This window comes from Gavialis gangeticus, unplaced genomic scaffold (genome assembly GCF_001723915.1).
Source record: "Gavialis gangeticus isolate Ggan-Ray unplaced genomic scaffold, GavGan_comp1, whole genome shotgun sequence".
Lineage (NCBI taxonomy): Eukaryota > Metazoa > Chordata > Crocodylia > Gavialidae > Gavialis > Gavialis gangeticus.
The window spans coordinates 50,052,743-50,058,612 of NW_017729031.1; positions in this window are offsets into that span (position 1 = coordinate 50,052,743).

Consider the following 5,870-nt stretch of genomic DNA (forward strand, 5'->3'; position numbering starts at 1 on the left):
GTGGCTTCCTCTCACCAAGCTTACAGTGAAGGAAGGAGGAAGGTGAGAGTTTCCAGGCAGACTGCCTAATGAACTTTCCCCTGTAATCATTCAGGTAGCAGCACTCCCAGCTGCTCAGAGCACACTCCCAAACACACAGCCCACCAAACAAATGCTCAGCAAGTCAAACACAGTGAGCCTTGGCTCACTTACCTTCATAAAACAGGGTCTGGTGCCTCTTCCTCTTTCTCCTTCCTCTTCTTGCTCCCAATGAGCTGCTTACAAACTTCCCTGTTTGCTGCCCCTGTTCACTTGTGGAGAACTAGCTTTGTATCCTTCTAATTTCAGAACTACAAAGCATAATAAACAATTAGGAAAATTATAAATACCAGGCTATAACTCTCTCCTCTTATTTTTTAAAAGGTACAGTAAAATCCTTGTTATCCAACATGAGTAGGGAATGGGGGGTGCTGGTAACCTAAAAGTGCTTGTTACTTGAGGCACAGGGTTTCTGGCTGGACGGGGGGGGCAGGGGTGACAGACGCACATGGGGTGGTGGGGTGACTGGAGCTGCTCCCCAGGGGCACAGGGCTCCCAGCTCTGACCCCAGGCAGGGCAGGAGAAGCCACAGGAATCACTCCCAGGATGGGCGGCTCCTTACTGCACCCCGGTGGCTCCGGCTGTGGCCCTGCCTGGGGTGCTGGGAGCTGGGAGCCTTACCGGAGGGCAGGTGGGAGAGCCTGGCCCCTCTCCCTGTGGTGGGTGCTGCACCCAGGTGCTCCGCATGGACACGCAGGGCTGGAGCCACTGTCTGGGGGTGTGAGGCTCCCAACTCTGTCCCCAGGCGGGGTGGGAGGTGCTGGTGCTGGGAATGCCCCTCCCCGCATCCAGCCATGCACCACTCCCCCCTTCTGCCAAACGCCAGGGCAGCCCAGCCACAGGCTGCTGCAGTGGGGGGAGAGCCAGGGAAGAAAGCCAAGGAAGGAAGTGGCACAGCAGGCAGGGAAGCAGCAGGGTGCAGTGCCATGGGCATCCCACCACTGAAATTCTGGTTATTGGAGTATTCTTGTTAGTAAAATCCTGGCTAACAGGGATTTTACTGTATCTGGGTTTTTTTAGGTGATTGATTCTCCACCCCCTCCCCCAACCAACATTGCTTTTGCCAATTAGACAGTGAACAATGTATATCATTGGTGATTATTTCTGAGTTCTACTGAAATGCTTTCCTTAGTCAAGGAACAGATCATCAGTTGGGGTACACTGTCACAGCTCTGCTGAGGATGTTTGAATATCAGGTAAAACTCAATGTTGATCTATATAGTAACATAATCAAAATGTCTTTAAATAGCAACATTAATCATCAATTCCTAAATTGAGCCAATTTTTAAAACTATATCCATATGTCCACAAAGTGGTTTCTTTTTTACTGCATTCTTAATAAATCAAGGACACAGTTTAAAAACTTTTTTTTGAAGAAAAAGGTTTTCAATAAAATAGTGCTGGATACAATATTGGGTTCAAATTTATTATCCTTAGAAGACTCATAACCATATGAACATAGTACTGTTAAATAATGTCATCCTTCTCATAAAGTATATATTTTCCAGCTGGATGCAACTTAACATAGTTTGATATTTATGCTCCTGTAGTATTGAAGTGCAGATGGACATAAAATTTGCCTTGGAGCCCAGGAAAAAAAATAAAGAAATCTCCAGGTGGCTTTTTTCTACCACAGCAGTCACATACAATTCAAATATATCCTTCAGAGCATTTAATTCTTCTAAAAAAATGGCATCAGCAAAAATATGTAGCTGTTTCATAAGTATTTTAAACATTTTAATCATGTTGAAACAAGGAAGTCTATATCTCGCTGATGAGGGGTAATGGGATGGATCATGTCACCGGCACAATAGCTTTGAGTACTTGAAATTGTTGGATTGTCTCAGGATTGAGGCTCCCTTGGTGGTGGCTCTACTTGGGTCAATTCTTTACTAATGAGGTCAAGTCCTGAACATTTGGGACTCCAAATGTGCTGACATTTGGGGGCCTTATGCACAAAACACACACATCATTGGTAGCCTAAGTGATCTCCTCCTCTTCCAGAGCTGGGCAACTCAGTGGGAAAGCTGCACTGCAATATTATTGCCTGCAGGGAGGTCTCTCACTTTCCAGATCCTGGGAGTTATTTCTACGAACCCCCAGAATCTCTGAAAAGTGAAATATCTCCCTGCAGGGCAAGAAACGATTGTAATGCAGAGAATTCTGTTTCATCTGGTTTTATTGGAGAAATCACTTGCTATATCTTTTCTGTGCAACTAAAATCAGTAGTCTATAAATGCTTCTTACTTGGGGACACAGTCAAAGGTGATGAGCCTTTGCAGCTACAAAAGGGGAAATGGGATCATGTACAGTGCACAAGGTATAATTTACAGAACCAGATTATACTACAAAGGTATAATATTCCACTGTTTCCATTGCATGACAAATACTACCTTCAATTACACAGGCAGCACATTATTACAAAAATCCTCTCACTAACCTGTAATCTTATTATTTTAATCCTTTTATTTAACATCAGGCATATCTTTTTTTCCCCTCAGTGTGGTTTCCCTTAACATAATCTATACCTATTATATTAAATTCAGTGAAAGAACAACTTTCTACTTTTGCCATAGTTTTCCTGTGCCCTACTAAGCTATTCTAGCCCAGTAACAGTATGCTGAAGCTTGCCCCATAGCTTGGAATTCAGGATTCCATTTTGTAAGGAGATTTCAAATTATGTACAGAACTGCACCTCAGGTTACAACAGTAATTTTTTTCCCTTGAGGCAAGCATTCCCCAGTGTTGATGGATATAGCACTGAAATAAATCTTAGACACAGATGGTTTATTTTACTGAAACATTTTCTGTTGCATGACACTGGCCACACTCTTTTTGATTATCAATCCCACGTTAATAGTTGCTACATTCATATTGACGAAAACATTGGACAGCTTATTCTGCACAAAGGCTGTACTCAGAACTTGAGATATTTTTATCACCATTATTCATTCAATGTCACTGTTGTTCCTAGATGCTCCAAGCAGGAAAGCCCCATTGCATTAGCCTCTTTATGAATAAATAGGAAAAGCCAAAGAGCTTATAATTAAAGGCTCTGCTCCTCTGAAAACGTATGTACTTACAGCATGAGGGGTGCCACTGATGTCAGACTTTGTAAACAAAATACTTGTTCAATTGCAAAGTGAGTTTATATAAATATGATAAAGATACTTGCTTATAAGTTGACAAAAGCTTACCTCAACCTGCATTTTAAGCATCTATATTTAAAATTGAATGAATTTTGGGATTTGGCTGCCAATGTCAAATCATAATCAGTTCACAAATGCTTGTGATTTGGGAATATCCAGTAACAGAATAGTGCTGACACACAGTACTGAACCAGGTAAACAGAGTTAATAGACTGAACATGTCCTTTGTTCCCAAGAGAGCCTGTTTGTTTCATATCCTCACAAGAACAAAAAGATAACATAAAACATCATCAATACCAGACAACCTTGTCAAATGTTAAGTCATTTTCCATCCACCTCTGATGGAATAAAGCACATTAAAAAGCCAGTTCTCAAGAAGAAAAAAAGTTTATTATGCAGTTTCAAGAAAATAACATATTTTCTTGCAGATAGCATGCCCTGAGATGTACGATGCACCCTGGTTTTGGAAGGCAGTAAGAAGAAAAAAGATCTTACCTTGTAATACAGGTAAGTAACTGAGATCTGGGGTCACCAGGTCTAGGGCTGTGTGTCAGATCTGACCCTACATGCCAGGTCTGGGGCTACAAGCCAGGTCCATCTGCAGACTGACCCTACATGCCAGCCCAATCTGGAGCACCAGACTATGCCATCAAGCTCCAGGGCTCTGGAAATTTGGTGGTGAGGGAGCAGTGGCTGAGTTACCATAATGGCCATGGCTCCCAGAGTCGCTGCAATGAATGCTGCCACAGGTCTTCCACCACCAATTTTCCAGACCTTGGAGGATCAATTTTTCTCACTTACAATGCATACCCCAATTTCTCCCAGCTGGTGTCTTGCAGGAAAATATACATGTTGTATGCAAAAAAAAAAAGGGCGAAAATTCACAGAAGCTTCACAGAATTTGTTAAAGTTTACAGAGTACAATTCTCATACATCCTTCATCTAAAGTAGCCACTTTTATAGTATATACTGCTTATACCAAAAACCCAATGATAATCTTGACAAATATAAGATATACAATTCTGAATGTATTAATAATTCTTCTTACACAATTACACAATCTCTCATCTACTTCCTGTGAACAAATTTATTATGTAGCTATTTTTAGAAATATTGCCCTACTGAAATGAGTGCAGTAGGGTATAAAAACATCCTCCTTTCTGCTTGTTGCTTTACTGAGAGCTTCATAAAACAAATGAATAAAGCATTGTCATGAACACTTCTAAGCCTGCCAACACCTAAGTGTCACCCACACATCTGTGAAAGCTATTGTGATATGGGATTCCCTGATTTAGCATAAACAAAATTTCCTATTACCTTATTTTCATGCTTCAGCTGTTCTCATGTTAATAATTTATAGGAAAAGTGAGATAACACCATGTCTGTGTGGAATAAAGGCAAAATTAGGAATGGTTCTGAGGTATACTTCTAAATTGCCTAAAATATTAATGCATACAGCTCTTCATATCTATGGGTATGGATGCAGTCAGAAAGAAATAATAATACGCTAGTTTGCACTTCAGTGGAGCCTTCCATCCAGGGGTCTCAAATCACTTTTCAAACATTAATGACTTTTCAAATATTACTTCACAACACTCCTGTGAGCCAAGTTAGTATTAAAGAAACCCCGGGCAAAAAGAGGTTGAATGGCTTATGAGAGGACACATAGGAACTCTCTGGCACAGTTTGGAAGAGACTCCTGAGGGCATGGGAACACAAACAAGTTACCATGAAATGAAGGAGGGTTGGGATTTACAGCACTGGCAATTACTCTGCGGTAACTGCTCATGTGCACATTCTTACCCCAAAGTAAATGAAAACTAACCTGCAGCAGTTTATCCTTCTTTCATTTAGGGGTTAAGGTAATGACGGTTAGGTGTTTTTTTATTGTGGGATAAGAGCAAGATGTTGAGATAGAAATTTAAAAGCTGAAGTAACCCATGTAGAGCTGATTTTGGAGTGGAGGATATTCATCCTGAAAGAAAGGGATCTGACTTCAACAGCCAAACACTTCCACATTTTTCAGTGTCGAAAGGAGAGGACCTCCCACCAGTACACCTATCCAGCATGGCTTCAGGTAAAGCAAGCCAGGCACTAAATCTTATTATTATTTACCTTTCAGGTCCAGGAAGGCTTTAGGATAAATTTCTTATTTAAATTTCCTAAACTTAATTGGAACTGGGGCCTAAAGAGGAACCTTAACAAAACCAGCAGGAACTCTGACAGAGCTCAAAACACAAAAGTCTGCCCTGAGGGAATGTAATGCTTAAGGTGTACAGGTAAGAGGAGGTGTGGGTGGGGTTGAAGAGTGGTGGAGGAAGAGGGACAGGAGGAGGAATAATTTTCACAAATTAAAAACAATTCCTTAAATATATGTTAGAGAAATGAACTCACAGAACCCTTGCAACAACTGTTATGGCAGGTGAATCATAAGGGGAAAAAAAGCACAGTGAGAACTGATAGATTTGACAGTAGGTACACTTTTCAAAACTACCTTATTGTCTTAGGAGACTTTGTGAATTAGGAATTTAAGACCCTGTATCCCACTGATTTTCAATAAGTCTTTGCACTATCTTAATGCAAAAAGGTACTTGGGTTCCAGACATTGTGCATCAAGACTTCACAGCATAAATTTCTTTAAGA